General features: G+C 42.3%; 2 protein-coding genes across 3 annotated transcripts in view; one reads left to right on the plus strand and one right to left on the minus strand.

Annotated features, from left to right (window-relative positions):
* Positions 1–15,528, minus strand: part of ZNF485 (zinc finger protein 485) — a 121,512-nt gene that overhangs the window by 53,799 nt on the left and 52,185 nt on the right.
* The window catches only part of ZNF239 (zinc finger protein 239), a 64,063-nt gene that overhangs the window by 29,631 nt on the left and 18,904 nt on the right, over positions 1–15,528 (plus strand). The window contains exon 4 of one of the 2 annotated variants that reach the window (XR_004819643.1): positions 10,419–10,809. The exons of the other annotated variant lie outside the window; for it this stretch is intronic. The gene's annotated coding sequence lies outside the window, so the exon portion shown is untranslated. Of the gene's footprint in view, positions 1–10,418; positions 10,810–15,528 lie in introns of those variants that run through there. 2 annotated transcript variants of the gene reach the window in all.

A 15,528-nucleotide genomic window follows, 5' to 3' on the forward strand; every position in this document is an offset into this window, starting at 1 on the left:
AAAATTTGACAATATTTTGAGCTAGGGCACCTGGGTGGCTCAGTTGGTTTAGTGTCTACCTTCAGCTCAGGTCATGATCCCAGGGTCCTGGGATTGAGCCCTGTGTTGGGCTCACTGCTCAGCAGGAAGTCTGCTCCTCCCTCTTTCTCAAATAAATAAATAAAATCTTTAAAAAAAAAATATTTTGAACTAATCTACAACCATACCACCCTGAACGTGCCCAATCTCATCTGAAAATATTTTGAACTGAATGAATATATGGAAATTGTTGGATCTAGCCAAAGCAGTGTGGAATTTTAACTTTTGCCAATAAATTCAACAACTTAAGTGAAATGTAAAAAGTCCTTGAAAGGCACAAACTACCAAAGCTCACTCAAGAAGAAAAAGGAGGGGCGCCTGGGTGGCTCAGTCGGTTAAGCGTCTGCCTTTGGCTCAGGTCATCATCTTGGGGTCCTGGGATCAGGTGGTATCGGGCTCCCTGCTCAGTGGGGAGTCTTCTCCCTCTCTCACTGCCCACCCCCGCTCATGCTTTCTCTCTCTCTAATAAATAAAATCCTTAAAATAAATAGATAAATAATATTTTTAAAAATTTAAGAAAAAGAAAACATGAATAGCCCTAATAAGTTGAATTTGTAGCTGACAGCCTCACACAGAAAAAGTACAGGCCTAGATGGCACAAATGAATTCTACCAAACATTTAAGGGAGACATATTAACAATTCTACACAAACTCTTCTAGGAACATTGCCCACATACCAAAGCCAGAAAAAGACCTCACAAGAAAGGAAAATCATACATCAACATCTCTCATAAACAGATGCAAAAATTCTTCTAAAAAATAGCAAATAGAAACTGCTATCTATAAAAGATGGTAATACATCATAGAGTTTATTCTAGAAATGCAAGTTTGCATTAGCATTCAAAATCAATGGATTTAATCATACGAACATAGTAAAAAAGAAAACCCATATCTTTTTTAAAATGTAGAAAAAGTATTTGAAAAAAATCAACACTCATTCATGATTAGAAACTCAACTGATAAGGAATTAAAGGGATCATCCTCAATTTACTAAAGGACATCTATGGAAGAACCTGCATCTGACATACTTAATGGTAAAATAAAAAGCAGTTTCCTCATAAAACTGGAAAGAAGGCAAAGATGTCTACTCCTCTCTTCCAGCCAACATTGTCCCAGGCGTAGACAGTACAACAAGGCAGTAAAAAGAAAAAGGAGGGGGCCACTATAAGTCTCAACAGGCACCATGTACCAGCCTGCACTAGGTTTGGGGCAACTGAGCTGGGCCTGAGGAGCACACCTTAAGAAATAGAAGAAACAGAGCACAAATAGAAGAGACACAGAAACCCAGGCACATGAAGGGAGAATGCCATGGGACAGCAGAGACACTGGAGTTACGCAGCTGCTAGTGGAGACAATGAGGATTGGCAGCCACTACCAGAAGCTAAGAGAAATAAGGTAAACATAAAAACAAAAACTATAAAGTGCGTAGAAGAAAAAACACAAATCATAAAAAGGAAAAATTGGTAAATTGGACTTCAATGTTAAGATTTCATATGAAGAAAATAACTGTGGACCGAGAGAAAATATGTGTAGAACATACATCTGATAAAGGAAGACTTGTACCCAAATCTATAAAGAACTCTTAAAATCCCTCTCCCTCTGCCTGCCTGCCTGCCTACTTGTGATCGCTCTCTGTCAAATAAATAAAATCTTAAAAAAAAAAAGTGGATAAAAGATTTGTTTTTTTTAATATTTTATTTATTTCACAGACAGAGACACAGGGAGAGAGGGAACACAAGCAGGGGGAGTGGGAGAGGGAGAAGCAGGCTTCCCGCTGAGCAGGGAGCCCAACGCGGGGCTCAATCCCAGGACCCTGGGATCATGACCCAAGCCAAAGGCAAACGCTTAATGACTGAGCCACCCAGGCACCCCTAGAATAGCTAAAATTTGAAAGGCATAATAATACCAAGTATTGGCAAGAACATGGAGCAAGCTGCTGGCAGAAATACAAAATAGCCATTTGGAAAATAATTTGACTATTCTTACAAAGTGAGATACTCACTTATCACAGAGCCTGGCATTCCCACTTCTAGGTGTTTACAAAGAGTAGTGAAAACATTGTCATCCAAAGCCTTTATGTGAATGTTCATAGTAGGCTTACTCATAATAAACATACTATTCATAATGGAAACAACCTAAGTGTCCATCAACAGGTGAATGAGTAAACAGCAATAAAAAAAAATACAACAGAATGAATCTCAAAAGCGTTATGCTATATGAAAGAAATCAAACTTAAAATGTTACATAATCTATAGGAAATTCTAGAAAAGACAAATCTATGAAAGAAGGCAGTTGACTGGTGCTTAGGGGATAGGAGAGAGGTGACTGACTATAAAGTGGCATAACGGATGAAAAATGTTCACTCAGCTGTGGTGGCAATGACATGAGTACATTCATTGAATATTTACATTAAATGGGTAGATATTATATATAAATTTTACATGGTATATAAATCTAAATCAATAAAACTAATTAAAACACATGCATACACAGACACCAGTGCACATCATTTTTTGAATTGTTTATGATAAGAACACTTAACATGAGATCTGCACTCTTAACTAACTTGTAAGTGCACAGTGTGGTACTGTTAACTACAGGCACAATGTTGGACAGCAGATCTCTAAAACTTATTCATCTTGCATACCTGAAGCTTCGTACCTGTTGAAATGCAGCCCTCTCTTTCCCCCTCCCTGCAGCCTCTAGCAACCAACATTCTACTTTGTTTCTGTGGGTTTGTCTATTCTATGAAGTACTAGTGCACATCACTTTGGAATAGGAAAACTGCTTTGTTTTCTCAGGATCTCTTAACTGGCAGTACTGGCAGATTGCTTTACTGTTGAAAACTGGGGTTAGGTACTCTTTGCTATCAGACAGATGTTAAGACAGATGTTAACCATGGGTTTCTCTGAGCATTCTCCCCACACTGTTTTTGTTCAGTTTTCCTCTGAACAGCCACCAACTGTTTGCTATTTTCCTATGAACACTGAAATTCATTTCCATGCGTTTTCTTCCCAAAGTTCTGAGACTGCATGAGTCTTGGGATTTTGTAAGAATTAAAATATTGATTTGTAATAGTCCTTTGATGCTGCTTCTTTTTCTTTTAAAGATTTTATTTATTTATTCATGAGAGACAGAGAGAGAGAGAGAGAGGCATAGGGAGAAGCAGGCTCCCCGCTGAGCAGGGAGCCTGATGCGGGACTCGATCCCAGGACCCTGGGATCATGACCTGAGCCGAAGGCAGACGCTTAACCATCTGAGCCACCCAGGAGCCCTTGATGCTGCTTCTTGAACATCCACCACTCCGTCCTCATTTGGGGGAATCTGATGAGATACTCCTCCTTTTACTCAATAAAGTTTCATTTGTCTTCATCTTCTTTAATTCTTTTTGCACCCCATTTCATTCAGGCCTTTCTTCAATGACACCTCCTGGGGCACCTTCCCTCAACATCCTCTATCTCTCCCTATTTTTAATACATTTAATTTCATTATTTCATTAAATCATCCATTCACTCACTCTATATTAGGCTTAGAAGTTGAGGGTACATCAGTGAATAAACTCTAACCACAAAGGGAAAAAAAGCTGGTAAATTGGAACACATTAAGATTTTCTGTGCAAAAAATACTATTAAGAAAGTAAAAACGCAGGGCGCCTGGGTGGCTCAGTTGGTTAAGCAACTGCCTTCGGCTCAGGTCATGATCCCGGAGTCCTGGGATCGAGTCCCACATCAGGCTCCTGGCTCAGTGGGGAGCCTGCTTCTCCCTCTGACCTTCTCCCCTCTCATACTGTTTCTCTCTCTCTCTCTCTCTCAAATAAATAAATAAAATCTTTAAAAAAAAAAAGATTTTCTGTGCAAAAAAAAATACTATTAAGAAAGTAAAAACGCAGGGCACCTGGCTGGCTCAGTTGGTAGAACATGTGACTCTTGATCTCAGGGTTGTAAGTTCCAGCCCCACATTGGGTGTAGAAATTACTTAAAATCTTACAGAAAAAGAAAAAAAAGTAAAAAGGCAAGCCATGGTGGATGAAGATGCCTGCAATACTTCTAGCTGACAAAGACCTTATATCAAGAATATATAAATAAGGGGCGCCTGGGTGGCTCAGTCGTTAAGCATCTGCCTTCGGCTCAGGTCATGATCCCAGTGTCCTGGGATCAAGTCCCTCATCGGACTCCCTGCTCCGCGGGAAGCCTGCTTCTCCCTCTCCCACTCCCCCTGCTTGTGTTCCTGCTCTCACTGTCTCTCTCTCTGTCAAATAAATAAATAAAACCTTTTAAAAAAAGTATATAAATAAAACAGGCACCTGGGAGGCTCAGTCAGTTGTGTCAGACCCTTGATTTCAGCTTAGGTTGTGAGATCGAGCCCCGTGATGGGCTCCAAGCTGGGCAGGAACCTGCTTAAGATTCTCTCTCCCTCTCTGCCCACCCCCTCAAAAAAAAAAAAAATATATATATATATATGTGTGTGTGTGTGTGTGTGTATAAAATCTATAAATTAATAAGACAAAAGCTGGCAACACAACAGAAAAATGAACAAAAGACATAAGCACCTCACCGATAAAGCCTATCCAAATAGCCAATAAACACGTCTTAAAATATTCTACTTTATTAGCCATCAAGGAAATGCAATTAAAATCACAAGGCAGGGGCACCTGGCTGGCTGGCTCAGTCAGTAGAGCATGCAACTCCTAATCCCGGTGTTATGAGATCAAGTCCATACTGGGCATAGAGCCTACTTTAATAAAAAACAAAACAAACAAACAAAAACCCCACAAGGCAGAACTCCACATCCATCCTAATGGCTAAAGTGAAAAGGCAGACAATACCTGCATTCGTGAGGATGTGGAGCATCTGCAACTCTTGCTACACCACTGGTGAGAATCTAAACTGAAGTAACTAGGTTGGAAAACAATGGCGGAATCTACTAAAGCTGACTATATGCATACCAAATGGCCCAGCAATTTTACTTTTGGTTTATGTTCAACAGAAATGGGCGCATATGTTCATCTAAAAGCATTCGCTGGACTGTTAATAGCACCACTCTTTGTGCCAAGAACTGAAAATTCTCCAGTGCTCATAACAGAATGGGTAAAGTGTGGTATACTGACACAAGGGAATATTACACTGCACTGACGATGAGCAGACCACAATTACATGCAACTATAGGGATGAATCTCACAAACACAATGTCAAATGGAAGAAGCCAGACATGAAATATTTACATTGTGTGATTTATACCAAATGAATAGAATTAGTCCAAGAATCAGCCATTAGATCCATTGAGCTGAATGAAAAGAAAAGTGAGACAAGGCTTGGAAAGAAAGTTGGGGAGGGGGAAGACAGCCCCCACCACGTGACAAGCTGAAGAGTGCCTGGTTCTAAGACCTAAGATGGTGGAGGACAAAGAGCAGCAGGGGAATGTAGTGACGCAAAATAAATATATAACAACTTTATTGATCCATTAGAAAACATAAAAGCTACAGTATAACTCACATCCCCACCTGGGCTAAACCCTTTAGCACAGATTATGGTTCTTAAGTACTGGTTCTCCTCAATGTCCAAAGTTAATTTTTAATCAATGATTTCATCCTGGAAATAAGATTTCAAATCATCCTTTTTCATTCACATTAGGATAACAATTCAGATCTGCATTCTGTAGCATATGTAAGAAAAGGAACATGGTAGGAGAGCTATGACTCCATTAGTTCATAGTTAATTTGTGCAACAATAAAATGGTAAAAATGGCAGCAGTGACAGGCCCCATAGAGATGAGTGTCCAACTGCCCCTACAGAGACGCAGTCAGGAATTTGTGCGAAGCAGAAGCAGAGCCATCCCTTATAAAATTGTGAAACTCTTTAACCTAAGGAACATTTAGATCTTAGAAACATTCAGATCCTGACCTTGTTCCCAGACAAGGGTCTGAATGGACCCCCTTGGCTCTCTTAGTAGTCTAGACAGCTGACAGTGGTAGCAGAGGCACCTTTCTCTGGAGTCTTCTGTGCCAGTTTCTGCTTCAGGATAGCACCTAGAACCTTCGATGGGAAAGAATATAGCCATCCTGTGCTTGAGACCATCATCAGCTTTGGAGACAATACAAAGCTGCTTCTGGGTTTGCTGATGTGACTTCAGAGATCCCAGAATAGGCAATTCCTTCACGAATTCAGAGACTGCAAGCGCAGCTACAAAGCCCACAGCTGTGGCAGTGGGTGGGGATGCTCGCGCATGCAGGTTTATGTATCTGGAGAGCAGTCTCCAAAAGTAGCACCAATTTAGGGACTATTGCTGAGGCAGGTGCATCTCGTGCTCCAACATCAGAGACTAGTGAAGAGTTGGCAGCCACCTCTCCCCTTGTGCGTTGCCCTGGGACAGAGGTGACGTGGTTGCAGCCTTCTGGGACTGCTGGCCTTCTGAGCTGAGCTGCTGGAATGTCAGCGGGCAGGCCTGTAGCACCTGCCCCTGCTGTTCTCCCCGGCCGGGCTGCTGACCCTGGACCATGGGGGGATGGCGCTGCAGTGCCTGCCTCAGTTGGTCTCCCCGGCCAGACTGCTGACCCTGGGGCTGCTGCTGACCCTAGACCATGGGGGGATGGGGCTGCAGTGTGTGCCTCAGTTGGTCTCCCCGGCTGGGCTGCCGACCCTGGCGCTGCTGCTGACCCTGACCATGGGGGGCTGGGGCTGCAGTGTGTACCTCTGCTGTGCTCTCCAGCCAGCCTGCTGGCCATGGGGCTGCTGCTGATACTGAACTGTGGGCAGATGGGGCTGCAGCATGTTCCCCTGCTGTCCTCCCCAGCCAGGCTGCTGGCCGCAGGATGAAAGATCTTGCTGAAGTATCCTCTCGAGTCTCTCATCTAAGAGCAACTGCCAAGAAGAAAAATCCTGAAGCATGACCTGGAACAGCCTTTTCATGTCTGATTGTGGATCTCTTACATCAAGAAGTATCTCCTGGGGATTCTTTGGATGTTGGAATTTTAGAAAAGCTTGTAGAAGCATCTTGAGTCCAAGGGTTCTTCCCATTTTGGACATTCCTGCAGTGATGGCTGCAGGAGTTGGTGGTTGAATTGCTGAGATAGCCCTAGGTCTTCCCCAGAGGAGCCAGTTAGTGTCCTAAGGGGCCCCTGTCCTGGGATGGGATTTTGTCTCTGACTTCCCGATTCTGTAGACTTTTCACTGGGAGAATATGTCAAAGGCGAGAGAGTGGTTTGAGCTGCCTGAGGAAGAAGGGGAACTTTGCAAAGCCCCAGAAGGTCCTAACCTTGCACTGGCCATTACAGGGGAATCTGGGGCCACACCTACGCTCCTGCCTCCAGGGGTCCCAGAGGGAGACTGTTGTCCAGGAACATGTTCTATCTTCCTAGAATCAGTGGGCACAGTAAGCTTGTCATCAGGGCCCTTGAGAACAGGCTGTTCTCTGGGGACCTGATTCTGCCCCTGGTAGGCCATTGCTTCTCTCCTTGCTTGGTGTCCAGCTCTTCCCAAAATCAAGCAGGAGAACAGAAAGAGAGGGTTAATCCACTTACCCCATTCAGCACCATCAGTGCCTTATCATGAAATAAATATTTTCTTGATAAGCTCAGTCTTACTGTTATGTTACCTGTACTCCTAAAGAACACAGACACAGCTCAGATCCTTAGCCCAACATTCAGAGATCTTGGTGGCCAGGCCCCATTTTAGCTTTCTATAATCCTTTCTTGGTATTCCCTTCTTTCCAGGCTCCCAGAATACTACCCTGCTTCCCCTCTTCTCACACCTACGTGCCTTGACCAAGCCCAGAGAACCCTTCCCGTACTATCTTCCCTATCTTAAAGATCCTTTTCCCCTCCCAGGACACATGGGAGGGCAATCTTATGTTTGCTGAAATGATGATTTCTCTGATGATGTGACTGCCTTCATCTAGACTATCTGTGGGAGCTAACAGATTAGGTTGTGGGCAGAGCTTAATCTGAAGCAGTGTTTCTTGAACTTGGCTTTTTATCAGAATCAGCAGGGAGCCCACAGAGCCTCAGGCTCACCGACACTAGGTAGGACCTGGGCTCTACATTTTTACCAAGCTCCCAGATGACACCGATTAAAAGCCAAGGTTTGAGGGGCACCTGGGTGGCTCAGTCCTTAAGCGACTGCCTTCGGCTCAGGTCGTGATCCCAGAGTCCTAGGATCAAGCCCCGCATCCGGCTCCCTGCTCAGCAGGAAGCCTGCTTCTCCCTCTCCCACTCCCCCTGCTTGTGTTCCCTCTCTCACTGTCTCTCTCTCTGTCAAAATAAATAAAATCTTAAAAAAAAAAAAACAAGGTTTGACAACAGCCCAAAACCTCAAGACATAGCTTAAAGTCCTGCCGTAATATTTGTCAGCTGTGTGGCCCTAGAGAGGTCTAGAATCTCCCTGAACAGTAATTTCCTTGTAGGAAAAAGTGGGGATAGCAAAAGCATCCTACATTTTTTTTTAAGATTTTATTTATTTATTTGAGAAAGAGAGAATGAGAGCACGAGAGGGAAGAGGGTCAGAGGGAGAAGCAGACTCCCTGCTGAGCAGGGAGCCCGATGCGGGACGCGATCCTGGGACTCGAGGATCATGACCTGAGCCTGAGGCAGTCACTTAACCAACTGAGCCACCCAGGCGCCCAAGCATCCTACATTTCTTAAAGGCTTTTTTCTTTTTAGTTTTACGTATTTTCTCTTTGGAACCCCAATGGCTTTCTTTTCTTTTCTTTTTTTTTTTTAGATTTTATTTATTTGTGAGAGGGATCGAGAAACAGACTCCTTGCTGAGCAATGAGCCCAATGTGGGACTCGATCCCAGGACCCTGGGATCATGACCTGAGTCCAAGGCAGATGCCCAACCAACTGAGCCACCCAGGCGCCCCTCTTACAGGCTTTCAAAGTCAAACTAAGCCTGAATGATACCATGCAAATGCGCCCTTATCCCGGTAGAAGAGGCTTGCAAGCGTGACAGCTGCAGTCAAGCCTGATGACAATGTTGGTGCCCCAAATCCGCCATGTCCTCATCCGCTTCCCCTTCAATAGGAGATGTCCAGGACTTTGCTAGGACAGCATTTAGGGCCAGAAAGAATTTGATCCACACACACTGGTAAAGCTTTCTAAAATAGCCCGATGTACAATATGCTGGACAATTTCAAACATTCTTATAACAATCCTGCAATGGAATGTATCTTGCTAAATATCTGATAGGTTAATTCGTGTGTCCAAGTCCCATGGCAGTGGAGAAGTGGCGAAAACAGCCTCTCAGAATCTGAGTGTTGAGTGACTAGTGCTCTGGGAGAGAAGGACAAGGAAGCTAAAGAACAGGCTACATAACAAAATACATGAAATAGTACTCCCATGATGTGTTCTTCTTCCCAGGGCAAGGGGGCCCTTCAAAGAGACCAGGGCAGTGTGACCCTCGCACATCAATTCCCCACGCAGGAACCAGCGCTCTGAGAATCTGGCTTCCAGGAGTCCAAGCCTAGGAAATATCTACATAACTAGGCAACCAAGATGCCATTACTTCTGCAGTTTCCACACCTCTTTCAAAGCTGCTAATATCAACCAGGGTGTCTGGCGGCCTCCTTCTTAGACACCTCAGGAATCGCTATGTCCGCTTTCCTTCCTGTAAATTTTGTGAGATTTATAGGGTGCACATGCTGAAGCCTAATCGTCTTTGCATCTGATAGAGGCTCTACCTTCTCAGCACCTAACACACCGAGGGCCGGAGCCGCGCAGAGCTGTAGAAGTCGGCCAGCTCAGAGGTGCTACCACAAATGCAGCCACACCTTGTAGGGCCTGCATCTCCTCACCAGCCAGGGCTCCTCATGAGTGCTTCCTATGAGAATCACCTGGAGAATCCTTTAAACATTCAACCTGAACTTCTAGAGATGAGTCTGACATAAAGATTAAGAACACTATTGGCAATTACACATCCTCACTGCACCCACGCTGAAGGTGCCAAATGGGGCAAGACAGAAATGTTTCCCGGAAACCACTGACCTTCCAAGAGAGAGGGTCTTCCTTCTTCCCCACCACCAACTCCTAGCCCCGTGGCAGAGCTCTAGTAAACCACCTGACACTGCCTTTAGTGCATGAGATGACGTTCAAAATAAACTGTTCTCCAAATAACCTTTCCTGCCTATAAAATCCAAAAAACTAAAAACAATTATAATATATATAATATATAAAAATACCATATAAAATATAATTATAATTTCACAAGTGCTAAGGTGAAGCTACTATAGCTATACATTGCTAATAAAGTTATAAATTTGTGCAGCTTATCCTGAAAACACTTTGATTAAGGTCCTCTGTCGGAAAAACAGATATTTTATTACCCTCTGTCCTCTGTAAATCTCTTCTAGGTAGTCTCTCTTGAAGGAATCATTCTCTACAAATCAGTGGCTCTCAAGGTGGGGTCCAGAGACCAGCAGCAGCAGCATCAGTCTCGCCTGGGAACTAGTTAGAAAATGCATCTCCTCAAGCCCACTCCAGACCTCCTGAACCAGAAGCTCTGGGGGCAGGACCACCCTGTGCTTTAATAAGCCCCCCAAGTGACTCTGATACCCACTAATCTTTGAGAATCACCCCTATAACAGTTCTCAAACTTGGCAGCACATCAATATCACGGCTTAAGAAAATCCCACCTGAGAGATTTTTACTTTAACTGGTCTGGGGTAAGGTCTCAGCAAAGCTCCCCAAGTGATTCTAAAATGCAGTCACGTTTAAGAAGTAATTCAATAAATAAATCCATTATAAGCCTTCAGTACTGTATTTTGTTTTGTTTTGTCAAGTGGAGAAAATGTGGATATGAACTAAATGTTCATATTTTTAAAGTCCATGTATACTCATTCAAAATAGAAGTTACAAATATTATGTATTTTAAAATGAAAAATTAGGGCGCCTGGGTGGCTCAGATGGCTAAGCATCTGCCTTCGGCTCTGGTCATGATCCCAGGGTCCTGGGATCGAGCCCCACATCGGGCTCCCTGCTCAGTGGGGAGCCTGCTTCTCCCTCTGCCTCTCTCTCTGTCTCTTATGAATAAATAAAATCTTTAAAAAAAATGAAAAATTATTGGGATATAATTTACATACCATTTAATTGTGCATATAAAAAATGAGTATTACCTATAAAGAGAGGAAAAAACAGACTAAAAAGAAATACATGAAAACATCAAATGTTTGTATTGTAAACAAATTTTTTTCTATTAATCTGCATTTCTGAAATGCATTTAAATGTGCAAAGGTTTTTATGTAAGATTATTTTATTATTTTTTAAAAAGTACTTGACAATATCAGTGTTTTGTTGAAGTGGCATGCCCTAAAATAAAGGCAGTAAATGAATAGGCAGAGAGATTTACGGACACTGAAGCTCTATTAAGTTGTTTTCTTTTTATGAATCCCTTTTTAAAAATTTTTAATTCCATGGGTGCCTGAGTGGTTCTGTCAGTTAAGTGTCTGACTCTTGATCTCACTTCAGGTCTTCATCTCAGGGTCGTGAATTCAAGCCCATTGCTGGGCTCCATGCTGGGTGTGGAGCCTACTTAAAAAAAAAAACTAAAAAAAATTTAATTCCAGTATAGTTAACATAGTGTTAGATTAATTTCAGGTGTATAACATAGTGATTCAAGAGTTCCATACGTTACCCAGTGCTCATCAAGATAAGTGTACTCTTCATTCCCATCACCTGTTTCACCCATCCCCCCACCCACCTCCCCTCTGGTAACCATCTGTTTGTTCTCTAGAGTTAAGAGTCTGTTTTTTGGCTTGTCACTTTTCTTCTTCCTTTGTTCACTGTTTTCTTTTTTTAAGATTTTATTTATCTATTTATTTTGACAGAGAGAGACAGCAAGAGAGGGAACGCAAGCAGGGGGAGTGGGAGAGGGAGAAGCAGGCTTCCCGCCGAGCAGAGAGCCTGACTCAGGGCTCGATCCCAGGACCCTGGGATCATGACCTGAGCCAAAGTCAGATGCTTAATGACTGAGCCACCCAGGCGCTCTTCACTGTTTTGTTTCTTAAATTCCACATGAGTGAAATCGTATGGTATTTGTTTTTCTCTATTTGACTTAGCATTATACTCTCTAGATCCATCCATGTTGTTGCAAATGGCAAGATTTCACTCTTTTTTATGGCTGAATAATATTCCATTGTATATATATACCACATCTTCTTTAGGATGTAAAGTATGACACAATGTACCAAAAACATGGCAGGGGAAGGATAAAGAATGGGCTCAAACTTAAGCAACCATCAATTTAATATAGATCGCCATATCAAAAACCATGAATAATTATGCAAAAAATAAAGAGAAAGGAACCCAAGGCTATCACTAAGGGAAGCCAGCAAACCATGAGAGAACAGAGCAAGAGGAGAAACGATCAGGGAAAAAAACCTCAAAAACAACCACAAAACAAGTAACAAAATGGCAATAAATACATACTTACCAATAATTGCTTTGACTGTAAATTAGCTAAACGCTCCAATCAAGACATAGGGTGACGGAATGGATAAAATAAAACAAGGGGTGCCTGGGTGGCTCAGTCATTGTCTGCCTTTGGCTCAGGTCATGATCCCAGGGTCCTGGCATCGAGCCCCGAGTCAGGCTCTCTGCTCAGCGGGAAGCCTGCTTCTCCCTCTCCCACTCCCCCTGCTTGTGTTCCCTCTCTCACTGTCTCTCTCTGTCAAAATAAATAAATAAAATCTTAAAAAAAAAAAAGACCCATCTATATGCTGTCTATAAGAGACTCATTTCAGGCCTAAAGACACATGCAGAATGAAAGTGAGGGGATGGAGGGGCGCCTGGGTGGCTCTGTAGGTTAAGCATCCAACTCTTGATTTCGACTTGAGATTCTCTCTCCCTCTCCTTCTGCCCCTCCCCCACTCACATTTGCACGTGCTCGCTTGCTCTGTCTCTTGCTCTCTCTCAAATAAATAAATAAAATCTTTTTTAAAAAGTGAGGGGATGGAGAAACATGCATCATGCAAATGGATGTCAATAGAAAGCTTGGTGGCAATACTTATGCCGGACAAAATAGATTTTAAAACAAAGACTGTAACAAAAGACAAAGAAGGACACTATATAATAATAAAGGGGACAATCCAACAAGAAGATATAACAATTGTAAATATTTATGCACCCAACATGGGAGCAGCCAAATACATAAAACAGTTAAATAACAGGGGTGCCTGGGTGGCTCAGTCAGTTACGCATCTGACTCATGATTTCAGCTCAGGTCGTAATCTTGGAGTTGTAGGATTGAGCCCTGTGTCAGGCTCTGTGCTCAGCATGGACTCTGCTTGAGATTTTCTCTCCCTCTCCCTCTACTCCTCCCCCACCCCTGCTCAAGCACTCTCTCTCAAATAAATAAATAAAATCTTTTTTTAATCTCTTTAAAAAGATAAAAATAAATAACAGCAGGTTACTTTTTGCATACTTTTTTAAAATTTTTATTGTTATGTTAATCACCATACATTACATAATTAGTTCTTGATATAGTGTTCCATGATTCATTGTTTGTGAATAACACCCACTGCTCCACGCAGAATGTGCCCTCTTTAATACCCATCACCAGACTAACCCATCCCCCCACCCCCCTCCCCTCTAGAACCCTCAGTTTGTTTTTCAGAGTCCATCGTCTCTCATGGTTCGTCTCCCCCTCCGACTTACTCCCCTTCATTCTTCCCCTCCTGCTTTTTTTTTCTTCTTAACATATATTGCATTATTTGTTTCAGAGGTACAGATCTGTGATTCAACAGTCTTGCACAATTCACAGCGCTCACCATAGCACATACCCTCCCCAATGTCTATCACCCAGCCACCCCATCTCTCCCACCCCCCACCACTCCAGCAACACTCAGTTTGTTTCCTGAGATTAAGAATTCCTCATATCAGTGAGGTCATATGATACTTGTCTTTCTCTGATTGACTTATTTCACTCAGCATAACACCCTCCAGTTCCATTCACGTCGTTGCAAATGGCAAGATCTCATTCCTTTTGATGGCTGCATAATATTCCATTGTGTATATATACCACATCTTCTTTATCCATTCATCAACAGCAGGTTACTTTTAACACCCCACTTACATCAATGGACAGTCATCCAAACAGAAAATCAACAAGGAAACAGTGGCTTTGAATGACACACTGGACCAGATGGATTTAACAGATATATTTAGAACATTCCATCCTAAAACTGCGGAATACACATTCTTCTCAAGGACACATGGAACATTCTGCAGAATGGATCACATATTGGGCCACAAAACAGGTCTCAACAAATTCAGAAAGATCAAAGTTATACCATGCATCTTTTCTACCACAACATTATGAAACTATAAATCAACCACAAGAAAAAATCTAGAAAGAGTACAAATACATGGAGGTTAAATAACATGCTAGGAACAATGAATGGGTCAACCAAGAAATCAAAGAAGAAATCAAAAATTACACAGAAACAAATGAAAATGAAAACACAATAGTCCAATAATAATGAAAATAATAACAGTCTAATAAAAATGAAAACAATAATCTTTGGGATGCAGGAAAAGTGATTCTAAAAGGGAGGTTTCAGCAAAACAGGCCTACCTCAAGAAGCAAGAAAAATCTCAAACAACCTAACCTTATACCTAAAGCAGCTACAAAAAGAAGAAAATACAAAACCTAAAATAATAAGTTATTAAGGTGTAATTTCAAGGAAGTAAAATGATATCAATATATCACAGCACACTAATTAAGCTTATTCCTACTTGGGTATATTAATTCCAATATTACATTGTTGATCTTGATTTGTATAACAGCCTTCATAAGCTACCATATACATTGCCAATAAACAATCAACTAAATAACATTATTAATTCTCAAACAGAACAGAGATTGAGAAGAAAATATAAACACTGGGGCACCTGGATGGCTCAGTCGGTTAAGTATCTGCCTTCGGCTCAGGTCATGACCTCTGGGTCCTGGGATCGAGCCCCGCATCGGGCTCCCTGCTCAGCGGGAAGCCTGCTTCTCCCTCTCCCTCTGCCGCTCCCCTTGCTTGTGCTCGCACGCTCTCTCTCTCTCTGTCAAATAAATAAGAAGTCTTTAAAAAAAAGAAGAAAATATAGTGCAAGAATTTGATAAAGTAAGAACCCCTGAATCAAGATGGAGAGTCTTTCAGACCCAGGAGAGTGGGAGAAGAAAGAGTAAGGAAAGTGGGACAGAGAGAGAGACTGAGAGAGGGAGAGAGATAGAGATTATTTAACCTTTTGGAAAATATTGACCATTCTGTTTCAAATTCTTACACATAACCACAAATTGACTTTAAGCTGTATCTTGATACCTGTAATCCCCCCAAAATTGTTATCAAAACAGGCAATTTCCTGAATGCTTTCAAAGAACAAACTAATAGAGGCAGATTGGTAGAATCCAGTTAAAAGTACACTGAACATTTAAAAGGATTGTCAGCAGTAGAAGCACTTACCCACTTTGAGATC

This window comes from Zalophus californianus, chromosome 15 (assembly GCF_009762305.2).
Source record: "Zalophus californianus isolate mZalCal1 chromosome 15, mZalCal1.pri.v2, whole genome shotgun sequence".
NCBI classification, from domain to species: domain Eukaryota; kingdom Metazoa; phylum Chordata; class Mammalia; order Carnivora; family Otariidae; genus Zalophus; species Zalophus californianus.